Source organism: Capricornis sumatraensis, chromosome 13 (genome assembly GCF_032405125.1).
Source record: "Capricornis sumatraensis isolate serow.1 chromosome 13, serow.2, whole genome shotgun sequence".
In the NCBI taxonomy this organism is placed as follows: Eukaryota; Metazoa; Chordata; class Mammalia; order Artiodactyla; family Bovidae; genus Capricornis; species Capricornis sumatraensis.
Genome location: NC_091081.1, coordinates 22,066,546 through 22,087,286, shown reverse-complemented (window position 1 = coordinate 22,087,286; position 20,741 = coordinate 22,066,546). Strand labels below are relative to the sequence as shown.

Below are 20,741 nucleotides of genomic sequence, written 5' to 3'. Positions count from 1 at the left end.
GAATAGCCTGGCTATTGGAATTCAGTATTTATAATACTTGGGCAGCAGAAATGTGAAATGAACATTACAATCTGAAAGCAACTTCACTAGTTCAACCAATATTGAAATCAAGTATCACTTCCCCAAACTGCATAAATGACAAATGTGTTTAGAAATAAACCTATTAGTGAACTGATATAAAGGAAACTGATCTTCACAATATTTTATATAATTATTAAACCAGGAGAAGCATGACAAACAAACTTATATTTTAAATCTAATGCTTCATTTGATTCAACTGCCCATTACCCCTGTAGAACAGTGGTTCTCAAGCTTTCTCTACACTGGAGTCATAGGGCCTTAAACACTGAGTTATTATGCTTTGATTGGTACAGGCTACAGTCTGGGCATCACAACTTCTAAAAGCGCTCCCCACCGGGTAGTTCTAAAGTACAGCTGAGGTGGGGAACCATTGTTGCAGAGTATTGGTTCTAACTTTGGCAGCATACTGGAACCATCTGGCATCTTAGAAAGAATATGGGATGCCTGGACTTCATCCTAGAAAGAATTAAATCAGAATTCTGAGAGTAAGTCTGAGCATTGGTGTGTTTTAGGTCCTCCTCTAAAACAAATAGTAGGTGATGTTAATATTCAGCCTTAGGGTGAGTTACTGCTACAGAACACTGCCTAAGTATTCCTCATGGCCTCCCAAATATGTGAGCATGAAGTCCCATAAGGTTTGTCTTCCACATTAGTGGAAACCTGGCATAAACTCAACTACTTTCAGCAGGGCTGTGAGGGGATGGGTGCATGAAGAGAGAAGTAAGGCTATTTCTTGAACCAACAGACCGTAACAATACACGGACATTGGGCAATCAAATTCCTGGGCCATGAACCTGTCCTCAGAACTTTCTTAACTAATTGTACTTCTCTAGAAAAAGCCAGAGTTTGGTAAAAAGAGGAGAATTAAGTACCACCTGAGCACCTGAATCGCCCAAATTAAAAAGTCTCAGTAAATATTTATTTTCTAATCTTCTCAGTGATACCCACATTGCTTTACATTCTCAAAAGCCATGTTCAACAGCATGCTAATGCAGGGTCAGCAGTGGCAGGCATCTGAGAATGGGAACTTGAATGCTGACATGGCCTACAGACTAAATCTGCAGAACGCAGGAAGGTGGGAGGTAGAATTATTCAATTACCTCGATGATAGCTAACATGTCAAGCTAAAGGGGCCTAACTTAACATGTGATTCTATTGAATTTTCTTGTGCAAAGTGCTGAAAAAACTATAATGGGAATAGGCTGGGAAGAAGTACTTTGGGGAAGACATGAAAAATCTTCTGCTTCAGAGTTTTAGTAGGTTACAGCATAGGAGTCAATAGGGTGACATTGCTCCCATAATAGTTCCTAGGATTTACTTGGGAAAATACGGTAATTAGAACAAAGCCATTAAACATTTGTGTTATTTGAATGAAACCTTGAATTTCATTTTTGGGGGCCAGATTTTGAAATGAGCAATGGCAAAGTAAACCACCTTCCAAGGGCTTTCCGAAAAGAGGAGGAAAAGCTGATGGAGTTGGTAGATAACCAGGCAAACTGAAGCACTCTCCCATGGAATTAAGGCTACAAGCATCCTGGAAGACTCCAGAGGGCAGGATTACAGATCTTTTGAGTCCTACTATATTGGGGGGGGGGGGGTTCCAAGAGGTAGATGTTACTCAGAAGCAGATTTCCAGGTCAATTTACAGCCAAACTGTAAATTTACAGCCCCCAGTTTTGGGAGCAAAGGGGAATAAATGACAGTGGGTACTGTCTCCTTTGAAGATTTCGTAATCCTGGTTGCACATTCTGATCACTAGGGAAGAGATTTTAAAATGCTGATACTTACATAGTTAGCCTTAGAGATTCTGATTTATTGGTCTGGTGTGGGGTCCCCATTAAAAACTATTTTATCACATCTCCCCCACTGATTTAACGTTTTGGGTTGGAGAATCACTGAGTTAGATGACTACTTATGGGGAGGTTAAATAAATCAAACCACATGCTTTTTCTAAGATCTCTTCCAAATTTGGGAAGGTAAGTAGAAACAACACTTATGGGCTACATACTACAGCTAGACACTTTCACAATTAATCTTTTCTAATAGCTGAATCAATACATGTAATTCGCTTAGCACAGCATCTGGCATGTAGCAACTCTCAAATATTTGATATTCTTCAATGGAGGTATTATACCTCTATGTTACAGTTAAGAAAACCAAGGCTCCGGGGTTAGCTTTCCAAGGACCCTTGTAGTAAATTGCAAATGAGGATTATCATTATTATTTATTTTTGGCTTCGCTGAGTCTTTGCTGCTGCACCTGGGCTTTCTCTAGTTGCTGTGAATAGGAGGCTGCCCTTCTTTGCAGTGTGCAGGGTTCTCACTGGGGTGGTTTCTCTTGTTGCCTAGCATGGGCTTTAGAGCACCGGCTCAATAGTCAGTTGCACTCGGTAGTTGTGGAGTTTAGTTGCCATGGGGCATCAAGGATCTTCCTGGACCAGGGATCAAACCTGTGTCCCCTGCATTGGCAGGCATATTCTTAACCACTAGACCACCAGGGAAGCCGCTCAAATGAGGATTTAACCAGATTAAACTAGTTTTAAGTTCTAGAGCCCCTTATCTCCTCCACCATCCGCCCCTAAAACATCTGGAAGTTTATGCAAATCAGTGGTGTACTTGAGTGAACATTTAATATATTTACCAAAACCACTCCCTCTTGACCATTTTGTAAGGAATCTCTCTTCAAATGCAATTTCTGGGAAAAAACAGCAGCAAAGTCGACATCCACATTTTTCTTTCTTTCTTTCTTTTTTTTCTAATGTGGCCTGAGGAAAACTGTAGGTCTTGAGAGCCTCTAAGGACCTGGAAAATGGATAGAGGCGGTCCTTTAGAAGTCGTAACAGCGGAGAGGCAAGGGAGTAAAGCACTCCTCTCAGGTAAAACCTCTCTAGGGCTAACGAATGAAGACCTGTCACTTCTGTACCTTGTAGCTTCGGTAGTTTAATTATAGAGGTTAAAGCGTCTGCCTCCAATGCCGGAGACCCGGGTTCGATCCCTGGGTCGGGAAGATCCCCTGGAGAAGGAAATGGTAACCCACTCCAGTATTCTTGCCTGGAGGATCCCATGGACGGAGAAGCCTGGTAGGCTACAGTCCATGGAATCGCAGAGAGTCGGACACGACTGAGCGGCTTCACTTCACTTCACTCAATACTGAGGGGAGGCGAAGTTATTAGTCCTGGGGTGATGGCTCTGGTCTTCACCTTTCTGAGGTCAGGTTGAACCAGACTGTGTGCAATGGCTGCTTCAAGAAAATGCAGGAAACTTCTCTAAAGACTGTGACTACTAAGGTTGCAGATCGTCCACCTGAAAAACTCGGATGACAGTCTCTCTCTCTTTCTCGTCCACCCAGGCTAGGAGATAGGGTAAATTAAATTTCTTCCTGTCAGCTGTATATTTCGAATGTTCTGTTCCTGACCCTTGACCTTTGACTACAATCTGTTTCGTTTGTAGAGTCCCGTGCTTTTGATTTACTGTATTTAGTTCGAACGGTTAAAGCGAGAACTGCTTCTAAATAGATGATTTCCTCCCTTCTCTCTGAAGAGAGTAAAAACCGAATCCGGGAGAAACGGAGGAGTAACAATTTTGGAAAAGGCGCGGGGAGCGGGGAAGAGTCTCCGGCGGTAAAGTTCTCTCCACGTTTTCCTCTCCCGGAGCTGTTTTGAAGCATCCGTCAGCTCCTCCCCTCAGGCCTCCTAAAGTACCCTGCGGTTGGGGCGATTCTGGAGTCGAACCCAAAGCGTGTGGGGTCATTAGAAACTAGAGCAAGTTGAAGCCAAAGAGGCCTGGCAGGGTAGGGGTGCGTGGATTCGGGCCCGAGTGGAGGCGAAGGCCGACAGCCGCGAGTCCTCGGAGTGGAGGAGGAGGGCGAGAAAGCGGGGCGGGCTGGAGGTCGGGGTCCCGCAGCGGGAAGGGGTCCCCGTTCCCCCCTCCCCTCCTCGCCGCCCGGGGCTCTGGTGACGTTGCGGTTTCCTCCTCCCTCCAGCGAGCCTCAGCGCCCGCCGCGTCCCGCCCTCCTCCCCTTTCGCCCACACCCACCCGCCCGCGCCGGCCCGGCTAGCAGTAGCGCCGCCCGAGGCTGCAGCGGCGCATCCTGTGGCGCGGCGCCCACCCGCACCCATGGCGCGGCTGGCGCGCTGAGGGTTCGGCTCCGAGGGCGCCGGGGGCCCGGGCGCCTTGCAGAGAAGGGGGCCGGGAAGGGGTTCCGGAGCCTGGGCCCAAGCTGGAGAGGCGACGCCCGAGAGGTCGAAACCGCGGCGGGGAGCGGTAAGCGGAGGGGCGCGCGAGTGGTGGGCAGCGGCGCGCGGCGGACGTCGCTCTGGACCCCGCGCCGCACGTCGCTCTGGACCCCGCGCCGCGCAGCTTTCTTCCGGAGTCTCGGGCGGGTCGTTGGCCGGGAGCCGGCGGGAGGCAAGCGGAGAGCCACGTCCCCCGGCGGGCGCCGAGCGCCGCGACCTGCGCGCCCGAGCCCAGCTCGGCTGGGGGGCGCGCGAGGCGTGAAGCTGGAGCCATGAGTTTCCCCGGCGGCGGGGCAGCTTTGAGTCCCTTTCCAACCCTTGGGCGCCCAGCGCAGAGCTGGGCGCACGGTAAGAACTCGGAGATCACTTTTCGGTGCGTCGGGTTCGGCCGGCCCAGCTGCGATTTCCCGGACTGCCGGAGGCTCCGGCTTCCCTCTGCCTGGTAGGTTGGCACAGTTTCGCGCCCTCCTTTCCCTCCGTCTCCCTGTTAATTGGGGTGGTGGTGGTCGGGTGTGCCGATCCTGGTGCTGGCAGCCCGCCTCTGCAACTGTGGAAGCCAGGCAAGCACGTCCCGAGCCTCCCTAGACGCCGGATTCCAAAGCCGCCGGGCTCCACCGACACTTGGGGAAATTGTTGGTAAACCTCACTCCCAGGCAGTCCCTGGTGGTGGGGTGGGGGGTGGGGCGTGCTTGACTCACAGGCTGGGAAGCTCTGTGAGCAATGCCACACGGGCTCTGGATCTGTCGCGGATGGAATCTAAGCTAAGTTTGTGACCTCAGAATTTTCTCATTTTCATCGCTTGTTTGAGGCATCAACCTCTGCTCAGGCTGGCGGGCATTGAAGGCTGAAACCGAATCCCATTGCTTAGAAGTAGGAGGTGAACCTCATTTACTTGGAATTCCTTAGATCAGGAAATGACACTTTTAGTTCCTAGGGATCTCCATGTTATAAGGTTCTTATTAAACATTTTTTCATTAGTCATGCTTTAGAGAGTCATGGTTTAGTTGACATTAAATTTGAGAACGGACGTTCTCACTGAGAAATAGTTTCAAAACAGTTTTCCCCCAGTATTTTATTTTTCACATAATAGACCTTAACCTTTCAGGAATTTCCTTCAGGGTTTTTTTTTTTTAATTTTGCAATAAATGATAATCTGTATGAAATGAAATAGGATATGCAATATTTTATAGAATTTTCTGACTACTTCTAAAATGAGATCCCCAAATTGTTTGCAGGATTCATGGAAGAAATAAAATATAGGATTATTTGAGTGTGTATCATGTACTACAAGGTTACCATACAGATATGTGTCCTTTTGTAAAGTGTTCAGGTAAGATGTGTTCTATAAAAATAGAGAAGAGAAAATGTGGACAGAAGGGAAATTTGCAACAGAAAACAGTATAGACCCCTTGTCACTGAAGGAATTATTAGCACCTTCCTGGGCCTGCTGGGTGGAAGGATTTTAAAGTTCCTCTCTCTGAGGTTTGGGACCTGGTTACGGGAAAGACTGTGTAAGAAGTTAGCTAGGTTTGCCACATGAAGTCAGGACCATCATAATACCTAACATTTGTGTGTCTGTCTACTTTAGGATTTATAAAGTTAGTCCACAAATTAGCTAATAACATGTTTTCAGTGAGCTTTGTTGACCAGTCCAGTATCCCACAGTGCTGCCTTGAGGGGATCTGATGGTCATCCAGAAGGAAAGGTTCTTCACTGAGGCTGTACTGCCCTTCCCAAGACCTCATTATAAAGGTTTCTTTTAATCTCTGAAAAAGTATTTTAAGATCATAGATGAAAATACATTCTGCAATTAAGCAATAAGATATTTGTTTATACATTTCTTAATATTTGTAGTTGAATATTTTGATATTTATTTCTACTTGCCTTGGATGACACTCTGTCCCATGAAAGAAATTACATGATTTCCACTCAATATTACAGTTTCAACAAATGATTGGAAAGGAATAAAGGAAGATACAGCATTTAGATTGGGGTTTAACTGTATCAATAATGTTTGTTTCCCACAGGGGTAAAGAAACTAGTAAAAGATTAGCATTTTGTAGTTGCAGTGTGTATTAAATATTACTTGCATGCATGCTAAATCGCTTCAGTCATACCCAACTCTTTGCAACCACATGGACTCCAGGCTCCTCTGTCCATGGAGTTCTCTAGGCAAGAATACTGGAGTAGATGGCCATGCCCTCCTCCAGGGATCTTCCCCACCCAGGGACTGAACCCATGTCTCTCATGATTTCTGCATTGGTGGGGGTTCTTTACCATTAGCGCCATGTGAAAAGGCCCAATATCATTAGCATGTTTGAGTCCTAAATATAGTACATGTTCTTATCCTTTTTTCACCTTCTTCCCCCATAAATTAAAAGAAAAGAAATAACTTTTTTTATGCTAGAATATGTTTGTGGCAGGCCTTTGAGGAGTTCAAGACCCTCTTGTAGAGGGAAGGTCATCATTGTAGTGGATACTTTTATTCTGTTTGCTGAGAAGCGCTGGATCTTTACTATTATGAAGGAGTGGGTAAGGTGGAGATTCCATGTCCAGCAATCCTTCTGAAAGAACGGCTCCAAGTAGAGGACAGGACAGTTCTTTTGACTATATTATAAAACGCCTTAGGATTTTCTCATCTTGGAATTACATTATCTTCACGCATGGTAATCAGGTGGCCCTAGTGGTAAAGAACCTGCCTGCCATTGCAGGAGACGTGAGAGACACACGTTCAGTCCCTAGGTAGGGAAGATTCCCTGGAAGAGGACCTGTCAGTCTACTCCAGTGTTCTTGCTTGGAGAATCCCATGGACAGAGGAGCCTGGTGGGCTACAGTCCATGGGATCACAGAGTCAGATGTGACTGAAGTGACTTAGCACGTATGCTTGTTGATTTGTAGAAAAAAAACTTGTTGGGGGTCACCAAATTAGCAGTGGATATTTGGATGACACAGTGTAATCTAAACCAAGTCAGTGCCTGACATGGGAATTAGGCAAGTGTATAAGTTCAGAGTACCAAAATGAAATTACTTCCCAGTGAAATTCATCTGATGAATTAAGGGCAGATTGGAAGTAGAGTTTAAAGTCCTAGATTTCAGTGGCACTGATCCATGCTTCTATTTGATGATGGCAGTAATTAGAAATGGATGAATTTCAAAAAGTGTGACTGATCCTAATGCCCACCTCTCACAGGAAATTATATATTTTAAAAGTGAAACCTTGCATTAAGTGGATAATATTTTTAATTGAAGTAATTTTTCTTTAAAGAAAATCTTTCTGTATATTTTAGTAAATCAATGTAGTCCCAGGTTCTTACCCGTCTAACTTTAGTGTTTCACAGCTCCTACTTGCACGTAGAAGAGTGGTTTGATTAGGGGGTGGTGGAGAGATATTACAGGAAAGAATCATACTAGAAAAAAAGGTAGTGTTGTGGACAGGATAAAAAGGAGACATTAGGGTTAATATATTCTTGCTTATGAATTCCTGTGCATTAGACAATGGAAGGAAAACGAGTCCGTGGTAGATCATACAGCTATGTGAATGCTTCTATTTAAAACTGCCTAGGGCTTCCCCATGGCTCAGTAGTAAAAAACCTTCCTGCAATGCAAGAGACACAGGAAGGGTGGGTTTGATCCCTGGGTGGGGAAGATCCCTTGGAGGAAGAAATGGCTACCCAATCCAGTATTCTTGCCTGGAGAATCCCATGGACAGAGGAGCCTGGTAGGGTACAGTCCATGGCGTGGCAAAGAGTCAGACGTGACTGAGCGTGAGCATGAGAAAGTAATTCAATATTTTTTCAAAGAATTCTAATATTTTCATTTTTTAGCCTAGTGGAAATGAAGAGTGATATAGAGCAGATGTCTTATCCTTAGTTTAGGGCTGTAGAAATGGAAATACCATGAAAAGAAGAGACTTGTCTGTCATTTACAAGTAATTAGTGGCCTATTTTACATATGAGATTAACCTAAATGGCATATTTTATTCTACTTTTCTCCTTTATGATTCCATATCCATGTTATTAAAGACTCTTACATTTCATTTTCTTACAGATCTAATTTATTATCCCATTTACTACTCATTACTGTCCGTGAAATGTCAGCTCCCTGGAATGCTCGCTTATGTGTTTTCCAGGCTTCTGTAAACTGGCTGTTTTGGGGCCCTCTTCCCACAGCACCCTCCTCTCACTCTGCTTATCTCTTATCATCCTCATCAGGGTTCCATCCTGGGGCCCCTTCTGATTCCCACAGAGCCCTGTGCTCATTGCTCAGCTCTCATTTGCTGGCTTTAAGTTTTTGGGTGTTTTACCAGTTGTGTTGCTGCCGTCTGCATGTCTCAGCAAGCTCCAGCCTATCAAGGGTATGGGTTTCGGATCCTCTGTCAGATGCCCAGAAGAGTATAAACCTGCAGGAGGCAGAGTGTTTAGAGAGTCTGTTAAATACCACAGAAAAGAAAAGGGAATGATTTTACTTTGGAAAAAGAAGAAATGATGGTTGAGACCATCTGTGTTTGTTTTTTTTTAAATTTTTTAAAATTAATTTGTTTGGAGTACAATTGCTTTTTTTAAAATTAATTTTTATTGGAGAATGATTGCTTTCCCACCCCCACCCCACCCCACCCCGTCATGCTACACAGCATGTGGGATCTTAGTTCCCAGACCAGGGATGGAACCTGCACCCCTTGGCTTTGGAAGCGTGGTGTCTTAACCACTGGACCACCAGGCAAGTTCCATCTGTTTATTTCTTGAATGGAGTTCTGTCCTTAATTCCAGATAACACTATGAATTTTAATGTGCTTTAACATTACCGCTGGATTTCCTTCTATTTGTTCCAACTCCCTCGGGGTAGTCCATAAACATGATCTTGGTAAGTGTTGTCATCAAATGTTAGTAAACAATTTCTGAAAGAACAGAATTTGCCTCTTTAGTAATATGTAGAAGCTATAAACATCCTGGTAATAGCATGATTTGTTTGGGCACTTTATATTTGAGAATAGTTATAACCATTAGGTAAGTGTAGTCCTGTTTTTAAAAATATAACAAAACACATGTGTATAATTAACTCTCAGTTATGGGTATGTCGTGTATCCATTGTAGACTGCACCCATCTGCTTTGCTCTAGACAGAGAAAATTTGCAACTGAGTGTATGTATGTGTCCACATGCGAAAAATATTTTTGGTATTATTTATGGAATTAACAGGGCCTCTCTACTTAATTAGTGGAAAATATTAGGATTATCATAGTAAAATTCCCTGTGTGTTTATTGTACATGATCATTCAGTAGAAGTTGAGTAGGTCCACAGTCATTTAAAAAGCTGTCATTTAAATCTTTCCGTTTGAAATATTCATTTCATATACACATGCCATAGGGTTGTAAATTTGTTGATTAAATTAAGGTTTTTGCATTTTTTCTCATGTGTAACAAACTTAGCTACTAAGCAAAAGGGATTTAATGCATGTAGATGTTATACCACAACAAAGCTGAGTCAGCATTTCATAACTCTTAAAAAGAATTTGTAAAGGAAATGGGCTCACCAAGCTGTGGGTCTATAATATTTTTATTGATTAAAGTACACAGGCAATGTACTGGCTTTACTGTTGGAGTCTAATGACTATTGTGAGAAAAATGGGGATATTTGTTAGCAGTTCTTGAAGTGGGAGTTAACAGCATTAGTGTAAAATGTAGTGATCAGCGGATTGCGTTGTGAACCTAGTAGAGATTACTAATTTTAAAAAATAGACTGGGAGCACGGTTGGTGAACCAGGGGATGCCAGTGATGTCCTCGATGAAGCGACAGTCCTCCCCAGCAGAAAGATCAAATGGAGCATGGTAATTGGCTGAGGGCCATGGGCCTCTTGAACAAGTCTGTTCTATTCCGGAAACCAAAAGTACCCTTCCTTATCTTTGCATACATTTTACTGTCAAATCCTCTTCTTCAGACTGTGCTGTCTCTACTTCTTAGGGATTGGAAATCCATGCTGAAGTCACTTTTCATTAGAATTTGATCATCTGCATTTGTATGAAATGGATGTAGGGATCTTTGGCAGGTGCGGGGGGCGGGGGGAATTGTCATCCCTCTGAAATACCCATTATGAAAAAAAACCAGGACAGAATGCAAAGGAAACAGAGGTAGCAGGAAAAAAGGAGCAGAGAAGAGCTGTGAACAATGCTCATTTATTTCGAATAAACATATTTTTAAAAGTGAAGAAAAAGAAATAAAAGGCTACGGATTAACCCCTTCATTTAGAGTAGTTCTGTACCTTGGAGTATTGAAAGGGTTATTGCATTTCTAAAGTAAGCTTACATCCAGAAAGTTGCGTCAGTGACAAAGGAACTCAAGAATTGCATGATAAAAATTACCAAGTAGTTTAAAAATGTTTCACGCCAGGGTGCACTCAACACCCTGACACCGGGTAGAGTGGTAGTGAAGACCGTCAGGCTGCGGGATAACACTGCTTACCTTCTTTACAGTTGTGACGGTCAGCTTTTCTTCTTGACACAGCGCTATTTTTGTTGTCTTGACTATATCTGAAGACAGACTCTAAGTAAAGGATTTCTGGAATTCCACAAATTCTGGTAAAGAAGGCCTCTTCTTGGGGCCTTGGCAGTTGGATGACAGCATCCTAGGAGGCTCGCATGGGGCCGGGCTCACCAGCCCCTTGGATAATCGGGTAGGGGCCAGCTGGATTTAGGAATCACCTGCAGTGTTTACACTTCTCCCAAGGGGGAAATGGGCCTGGCAGGAAGGAAAAAGGGGCCTGAAAGGGAATGTTGAACAGCTGTTTTCCATCTTCCCTGAAGAAAAAGGAGAGGAAATCGACTTACAGCAGGCATCAAGAGGGATTTATGCTAAATACAGGGAAGTTTTTCTGAATGTTTTAACCTTTAGAATGGATTTAGGAAGGAGGCCTTTGAGTTCGTCTCTGTTTAGAAAGGTTTAAGTGAGGTTGTCCAGGAGGGATGTTAGCATTTGTCTTCTGGGATTCTAATTTTAATCCTGCTGCTCATCTGGATTTGAAAATCTTGGAAATTAAAAGTGACTTAATTATGTGAATATAAAAGATATGGTGAGTTTTAGTGTTTGAAATAAAGTTGTCTATAGTTTCTACTCAGCATTTTTATTTATTAGAGCAAAGTATTAATATTTGCTAACTGGTTAAATATTGATCATGCATAAGATTGCTTCAGCGTTTCATTCAGATATACATTACAGTGTCTGAAAGCCCTTCTCCCCTATGCTCAATCTATTTTCTCCTCAAACGGATCACTTTCCGCTGCATTTCTTTTTTATTTTAGAAAATCTTTTTTTAAAAAGGGCTTGGCAGCAGATTGTGGTGTTCCATTTGGACTTTCAGTAATATCTTTTACATTTCTCTACCCCATTTTTATAGTAGAACTAGACTGCAACAGTGGTCACATGAATGTATGGGGCATTCATTAGCCATGTGGTCAAAACATAGAGGTTGCCCATGTCAGAAAGAGCTTGGAAACTTCGCTTGTATTCCAGACTTCTTAACAGCAGTATTTTTGGTTAAAAAGAATGGCATGTATAGAAACAGAACGTGAGCTTTGTTTCATTTTTGTTCAGGAAAATAGACTCTAGTAGAATTAATTTGTGGTTTCAGGCCAGTGGTTGTGTTTTTTCACAGTAATAAAATTAGGCAGGACTTAAGATGTAATCATCTTAAAAGCATGTTCATACTGATGCTGCTAAAGGTGTTAGAAAACAGACTCAGCCAATATTGGGTCAGTGGGTTTGGGGGGTGCCAAGAACAGGAGCCCAACAATGTCAATGTCTTAGGCAGCTGAAATGGAATGTTTCCACTTAGTTTTACAGCCCATAGTTTTAAAGCAATTTTGAAATGTTTTTCACAGTTACCTTTCTCAGAGGAAACTGATTTCTTGGAATCACTGAAAAGCCTGCAGAGTTAACCAGTTAAAGTGTCTTTGGCTGTCTCCCTTAGGTATGAGGTTGATTTCTTCTCTTTTCCTCTATTTTGAAGGTAAGTCTTTCACAAGTTAGAGCATGTTGGTTCTAATGAGAACCCAGGCGAAATAGAGAGCAGAATAATAACTGACCTATTACTTTTATCCAATAGTTCAGTTTATCATTTCTTAAACTTTAGTGCAAAAATTTAAGATCCACTTTTTTTCTCTTAAGGAAACCAGTATTGTTCAGATTGGATTCATCCTGTTAATCACATGCTCTGTTAGGGTTCCAAGCTTTTCAGCATCAATAGTTTTTAGATTTACTGTGACTTGCATAGAGTTATTCTAAATAAAATTCAAATTAACAAATGGTATTTGAGTATCTGCTGTAGGAACTTGAAAAATTCAGTTTCACCTCAACTTGTTAAATGTAACCTGGCAAGTTTTAGGGTAAGTTGGGCCACTTTCAATATCTCTTTCTTGGGGAAGAAATGTGTTGGCAGTATTTATACTACTAAATTGCCATAAAATGATAAATCCTGTGCCTAAAGAAGTTGAATGGAGCTAGCAGTATTCGGGTGGTTATGTAACAGACCCTTCTTTGTGTGCTTACACCGTTTTTTCTTGTTGGTGAAGCCACTGAAGTTTGGTTCAGTGATTGCAAGTTTTAGAAAAGATAAATCTGTGTTACCAGGAATGAATGCTTTGATATATAACTTTTTCCAGTGTACTTTTGAACCTGAGAGTCAGATGAAAGAACGTTCTACTTTAACGATAGAAATACTGAAAGGATTTAGTCATTCAGCAAGTACTTGCCAGGTACTTCATGTTTGAGGGGACGTCTGGTTGGAGCTGAAGCGGGGCAGTGTGCAAAAAGAAAAAAAAAAAAAAGACATGAATTCCAGCCTCCGGGAGCTATAAAGTCTGGTTGGAGAAGGATAACTGAGTATGAAACTTTATGAGAACAATTAAGTGTTAAACAGACAAATCCTTGCAACAGGATTGCAGGAAGAAAGATGTCTGTGAGGGTTACGTGGGCGAAGAATACTCAGCAAGGAGGGGAAAATAAACTGCACCTCAGAGGATTTTATGCCAAAAGGGGGAGGAGAGAAAGCCTTGCAAGCACAGCCACCAGCTAAGCAAAGGCGCAGGAAGAGGAGTGAGCTAAGGAGTGGGGTAGCCGCCAGGTCAAGGAGAACTTCTTAGAAAAATCATGCAAACTCCCTTATCTCCTTTCATGACAGTCTCTCTCCTATCTTCTGTACCTTCTTCATGAATTCTTTCCTTGTTTTCCACAAATCTTTTTGAAGGCCTGTGTTGCACATAATCATTCGTGCATGACACCATAGGGAAGACAAAGAAGATCTAAGGGGATCTAAGATCCCCACCTTCCAGCAGCTTATACCTGAGCAGGTGAGATCTGTCTCAGAGCCCTTTTGGATTCAGAGAGGACTGAAACAATAAATGTGAGAAAAGGAGAAAACAAGTATCTTCAAGTAGCTCAGTGTGCAGGTTATTAGTACTGAGTGTATTAATTAGTGGAGATAAAGATAGTTATAGATAGCTAGCTATAGACATTCTTCCTGATCCCTTTTTAAGACCCAGTTCAGATGCCCCTCGGTACAGCCATCCTTCTTCAACTCAGTTGGAAGTATTGATTTCTAAAAATTTCAATAGTACTTTGTAATTCTCATACAATTCTTTTTCTTTTGGCCTCAAGGATCTTAGCTCCCCAACCAGAGATCAGACCCATGCCCCTGCAGTGGCAGCTCAGAGGCCTAACTACTGCGCTGTCAGGGAATTTTCCTACTTCCTTTTTCTTTAGTGGTTTGTGTAGATATTTTCTTTGTTTTCCCATTTTATAAAAGGGCAGGTGCACTTTCTTGGTTGGCATCTTCCCTGAATTCTCAGAGTATTGAGCAATGCGTGTATGGGGCCCTAGGGGAGGGCACTTGTGGATAGAGTTGCTAGGGAATGCTTCGTAGACAGCACTGTGCTCTTTGAGAAAGGTATGAGGTTGATGTGGAGCACGTAGAGGGAACCCTCAGAGAGAGTAACAGTAGGAATCAAGGATAAAATATGAGTCGTGCTCAAGCAAGGATGAGCAGTTAAGCGTGAAGCGAGAGTTTGTGTGGGAAGGAAGTGAATGCTGATGTTGAAGAGACGGGCCAGAACTAGACTGTGGAAGCTCTTGGAGGAGAAAATTGTTATTTCTTCTGTGGGAAATAGAGGCTCTTGAGTAGGAAAGTGGTTATGATGATGGTGATTTATTTAATTTGGAAGGACCTTGATAGTTTACAAAGATAGTTATTTCATGGGTAATGCTGTCAGACTGCATGGGCTTATATCTTGCCCCCTTCACTTTCTGTGTGACCTTGACTGGTAAAGAATCTGCCCGCAATGTGGGAGACCTGGGTTCAATCTCTGGGTTGAGAAGATCCCCTGGAGAAGGGAAAAGCTACTCACTCCAGTATTCTGGCCTGGAGAATTCCATGGACTATATAGTCCATGGGGTTGCAAAGAGTCCAACACTTGGAGCGACTTCCACTTTCACTTTTCTCTTCCTTACTATTCTGCTGTGCCTCGGTTTCCTCAGCTATGAAAAGGGGACGATATTAGTATCTGTGTTACGGCATTGTGGTGAAGATTAAATGAGTTAACCCATGTGAACTACCTAGCATAGTTCCTAGTATTCGGTAAGCACTATATATGTTTATTGTTTATAGCAGCCTTTGGTGTAGATAAAATAAAAATTACGATCCCTACTTTAGAAATGGAACGAGGCCTGGAGTGCTGCAGTCCATGGGGTTGCAAAGTTGGACACAACTTAGTGAACAACAACGATTTTAGGAATGAGAACATTGTAAGACTAGGACTGCGTGTAGTTTATTAGGGCTGCTGTAACAAAGTACCTCCGCTTGAGTGGCTCCCACAACAGAAATCTACTGTCTCACAGTTCTGTGAGGCTCGAAGTCCAAAACGCAAGCATCAGCAGGATTGGCTCCTTCCACGGCCGAGAGAGCCAGCCCCATGCCTTTCTCCCAGCTTCTGGTGGTTTCTGTCCGTCTTCAGTGCCCTTGGCTTGTGGACACTTCACCCTGATCTCGTGCTGCGTCTCATCCTGGCATTCTCCCTGGTTATGCATTTCTGTCATCAGACTGCCCCTTTTTTATAAAGATAACCATCGTATTGGATTAGGAGCCCATCCTACTCCAGTAAGCCCATCTTAACATAATTATAATTGTTATATCTTAATTATATCTGTGGTTTATTTGGACCCTGTTTCCAAATAAGGTCATATTTTGAGGCCTTGGGTATTAAAACTCCAACACAGGAATTTTTGTAGGACCCAATTCCACCCATTACTGATTTCAAGTTAGACCTTTTGAGTCTACTACACTATGCCATGACATGCCTAAAGGACTGTAGAAAAGAAGAGGCCTCTGTGGATTTATATGGGAGATAAGGAATGAGCTATCCATGGCTCTTCTGCCTCCTCTTTGTCTGGACTTGCACTGTTTCCTGAACAGCAGTGGACACATTCTGCATGGTTGGCCTTGGATATTTGTGTGCTCGCTAAGTCCTGAAAAGATCTTTTTGCCTTTCTTCTATCTTTGCAGGATGGCACTCTCCATGACTTCTTTCCATTTAGAATTAGAGATAAAGATATTAAGGTAAGTTTGAAAGTGAAGTCACTCAGTCGTGTCTGACTCTTTGCAACCCGGTAGACTGCAGCCCACCAGGCTCCTGTGTCCATGGGATTCTCCAGGCAAGAATACTGGAGTGGGTTGCCATTTCCTTCTCCAGGGGATCTTCCTGACCCAGGAATCAAACCCAGGTCTCCTACACTGCAGGCAGATGCAGGCAGATGCTTTAACCTCTGAGCCACCTGGATAATTTCAATTTTCTCTGTAAATTTGGATGATATGTTACTGTCCCCAAATATAGGTGATAAAGGAAGAATTGAATACTTTTGAAAAGAGGCAAAAATCTAATGTTGCAGAATAAGGATTTTGCTGAGGATTTAATTGAAAATGAGTAAGTGAGTAGATATGCAGCTGTGAGGTAAGATAGGTGGTGCTAATGGTAAAGAATCTGCCTGCCAATGCAGGAGATGTAAGAGATGTGGGTTTGATCCCTGGGTTGGGAAGATCCCTTGGAGAAGGGAATGGCAACCCACTCCAGTATTCTTGCCTGGACAGTCCCATGGACAGAGGAGCCTGGGGGACTACAGTCCATTGGGTTGCAAAGAGTCGGACACGACTACACATGCGTGCACACAGGTTTTTAGTGTTGAGTTTCCCAAATCACTGGGAGGTTGAGAAATATTCCAAAACAATAGAAATGACCCATGAAGATTAAAAAGAGTACAGAGACAAATAATGATTGCAAGAGATGAACGTGCCAGGAGAGTCACCCCTAACGAGTCACTGAGAAAACTAAGGTGGCCCCAGGAACGGAAGAGGCTGGTTCCCATCTTGCTTGTGGGTTGGGGAGAATGGCTTTCAGCCTCCATGGAGAGCACAATAAAGGATGTGTCGCTGAAAGAGTCAAAATTACTTCACAGAATCTTTCATTTGGAGCATCTTAAGTGTCATCTCTGCCCATTTAACTCAGGAATTGACTTGGCAAATGGTCATCTAGTCTCCACATTCATGTAGGACAGAACATAAGAAGAAGGTCTAAGAAATAAAATCAGTACAAGAGGAGTTTTCTCCAGCATGGATGAAGAGAATTCCTTCAGGTTTGACCAAAAGAAATAGCTAGGTAGAATCTGGCCATGAGCAGGGATGGGGTGAATTGAGTAGGGTGGATATGAGAGGTGTTATTCCTAGTTTTAGATACAAAGAATGGAGCTACCACTACCAGAATAGAATGCCAAAGTCAGAAAAAAATGCAGTAAATTCACTGATATGAGGATATAGACACCGAGTTAAATGTTCATGACCTAGAACATACAGACACAAACATTAAATATCTGGCAGTTTCAGGCTCTGAGTTGAGCTATTTCTGGCAGGAAAATGTGTTTTGGCCTGTGAATCTGTCACCATCAGTTCAGAAATTATTGTCTTATTCTTCACAGCATGCATGGTCTCCACTGTCTAGTAACATATCTCCTCAAGAATTGTTTCTTGACTAGTAATGTTTTATAGACTGAACTATAAAAACTGTCAGAAGGAGTTTTTAGCACAAAATAATAGGAATAATGTAGGTGTGAAAGGAAGAATAATTAATTAGAAAGCACCCTTATTCTTTTGACATCTCTGCATAAAAGAAATGTTGGCAGTACAGAGGATTTTTTTTTTTTTAATTTCCAGTAGCATCGACATATATACACTATCATGTGTAAAATAGATAGCCAGTGGGAAGCTGCTGTATGGCACAGGGAGCTGAACCTGGTGCTCTATGATGGCCTAGAGGGGTGGGGTGGAAGAGAGACTCAAGAGGAAAAGAATATATATACTTAATGTTCATTCACATTGTTGTAGGGCAGAAACTAACATACATTACAGAGCAATTATCCTCCAATTTAAAATAAAATATCCAAATAATAGCAATAATAAAACCTTTATAACAAACCATTACATTATGATGATAATCTTTGGGAATGTGGTTAAAAGAAGGGACATGAAGGAAATTTAAATTTGAAACTTAAATTTCAGAACAGAAGATCCTCAGTGAAAGTCTTAGCATATGCACCCATCCTGCATGAAGGAGGCCTGGCTGGTCTGAGCTTGGAGAAAGGGAAAGAGCAGAATGTCTAATCCCATGCAAAAGGGGCTGAAAATTTTGAGGTGACATTTAGGAGAAAACTGTCAGGAAACCCATGAAAACCACTCATAGAATGTTGGGAAACAGCACGGAATCCTCAGGGAGTGGACTGTGGTCAGAAGCAGGCCAGGCACATTGACCAGGCCATGGTGGGCTTGGGGGTACAGGAGCCAACCACAGTCAAGGGTATACGTGGGGCTTTGCCTGAGTGAGGGTTGGAAGGGCGCTGGGCAGAGGGCAGCTCTCAGTCAACTCTGTCATTAATAATCACACTCAGCAGTCTTTTAAAGTTCAGGCATTGTAATACATTTTACCTCCAAAAGTTATACTCAAAAGATCTTTATTATTCTTTTTCTGTAGTTGTATTTATATAGTTATCTAACTGTATGTTTAGTTATCTCTGAGTATTTAAACTTTGCATCTTAAACACGTTCATTAAATTCATCAATTCCATAAATATTCTCTGTTTCTTAAGTGCTGGGCATGCTTAGGTGGTGGGGATATAGCAAAAAGCAAAGTGCCCTCATGGAGCTTACATTCTAGAGGGGGAAGCCAGGCACACACAAAAAATAAGTAGGTTGTACAGTAATTAGAGAGTTATAAGTGCCATGAAGGAAAATAAAACCCAGAAGGGAGTTTAGGGAGTGATGGTGGTTAAACGTGGTAAGGATGTAGCTTAGATGAGATGGTCACATCTGGCCTCACTGAGAAAGTGACATTTGAGCAAATACTTAAAGGAAGTGAGGGAGCAAGCCATGCAGATGTCTGGGGGAGGAACAGGCTCATAGGCACTGGGAAGGGAGTGCCCACATGTGTATAGGGATAGAGAGACCATGTGACTGGGAGGGAAAAGAGTGGGAGAGTTGTAGGATGTGGAGACTCCACAACAGGTCCACATAATGACTTGAGAGCTATTGGTGGTACTTTGGGACTTCCCAGGTGAGGCAATGGTAGGGAATCCTCCTGCCAATGGAGGAGACCCAGGAAATGCAAGTTCAATCCCTGGGTTGGGCAGATCCCCTGTAGGAGGAAATGACAGCCCACTCCAGTATTCTTGCCTGGCAAATCCCACAGCCACAGGAGCCTGGCAGACTATAATCCACGGGTTCTTGAAGAGTCAGACATGACCTGCGCGACTGAGCAAGCACACATGTTGGTACATGAGATGGGAAACCTTTGGAGGGTTTTAACCAGAGTGGTGACATAGTCTGAGTTATGGTTGAACAGGTCAGCTCTGGCTCCTGTGTCGAGAATGACCACTGGAGGTGAGGGCGAAGACAGGGAGACTAGTTTGGAAGCTATTGCAGTAATTTGGGCAAGACATGATGTGGCTTAGGCTGTTTCGGTGGTGGCGAAAGTGGCTGGATTCTGGATGTATTTTGAGAATGGAGCCAACAGAATTTGCTGATGGTTTGAATATGGAGACAAAGCGGGGAAGGGAAGGAAGGGAGTTTGGGCCTGAATTTCTGGCAGGATTGATTGCCAGTAATTGAGACTGAGATGGGGAAGTCTGAGACGGCAGTGCCTGCGTCTTTGGGTTAATTACATCTCTGTATCTTTGTTCTACAAACCAAGTCTGTGGTATTCTGAGTTTTGATTATGATTCATAGGAGGACATTTGGAAAGTACTCAGGGATTTTAATGCTAAGGAACTATGATCCATGAGACAAAAAGGAGGATGAGAACAAAACTACACATAAAAAAGTTTGAGAATGTGAAGACAAAAAAAAAAAAAAGAGAAGATTAAAAAATGGAAGAATGCTTAAATATAAGAGATGAAAAAGAACTGTGTATAGTGTTAAAAGCATCACTCCATACGTACCATCCAATAAGTGACATTTTAATTTTAAACAAATGAACTGGAATGGTATGTTTAGTGCCAGCAAATTACTTCCCAGTGAAAGTCTTCTAAGCTTTTCCAGCTAACATTATGTATTTCATTTTTAGACAATATCTAAAGCTTTTAAGCCGTTTAATACTAAGTCCAGTATTCTGCTGTGTCCTTTGCTTCAACAGCAACATCCTTGGACACAATCATTTTGGGGGGTTTAAAATGGAACAATATCAGAAGTTGAGTAAGGAGAAAGAGTTGGTGAAAAGTATCATGACATTTTCTTATGTAATGGGACAAAGTGCTATAGCAAGACTTTCAGAATTCTAACAGAAATTTAGATCATTGAACTAAAAAGGAGGTCAGGGAGTTCCCCAAGACCACGGTTGGGCTCAGTGATTCACTAGAAGGACTCAAAAAGCTGTTAGAATTGTGGTTATAGTTTAACACAGCCGAAGGATAGAGACTGAAATCAGTGAAGAGAAAAGGTGCACGGGGTGAAGTCTGGGAGGAACCGGGCACAGGCTTCCGTCGTCCTCTGCTAATGAAGTTTCACTCCTGGCAAGAATATGTGACAACACTCACAAAGAGTTGCCAGCCAGGGGAGCTCACTTGAGCCTTGGCATTCAGGGATTTTATTGGGGTTCAGTCGTGGAAGCTTGTAATGCCTGCATGACTAACTTTAGCTATTCAGATTCTGGTCCCCCAGAGCAAAGACAGTTCATTGTGAATCCCATTGTTAGTATAAACTGTCTGATATTAATAGTATCACATGGCCCAAGGCCTCAGGCACCCAAAAATCCTCTTATCACATAGAATATAATGAGAGCTCAGAACTCATCTCCCATGAACCAGACATGGGCCAGTCCTGTCTTAGAAATGTGTAGGATTTGAGTTAA

At 42.8% G+C, this 20,741-nt stretch overlaps 1 protein-coding gene across 1 annotated transcript in view; it reads left to right on the top strand.

The window, feature by feature from the left end:
* The first annotated feature begins 4,238 nt into the window (after positions 1 to 4,238).
* Positions 4,239 to 20,741, top strand: part of DSE (dermatan sulfate epimerase) — an 81,742-nt gene continuing 65,239 nt past the window's right edge. The window contains exon 1 of the mRNA XM_068985105.1: positions 4,239 to 4,343. The gene's annotated coding sequence lies outside the window, so the exon portion shown is untranslated. The remainder of the gene's footprint in view (positions 4,344 to 20,741) is intronic.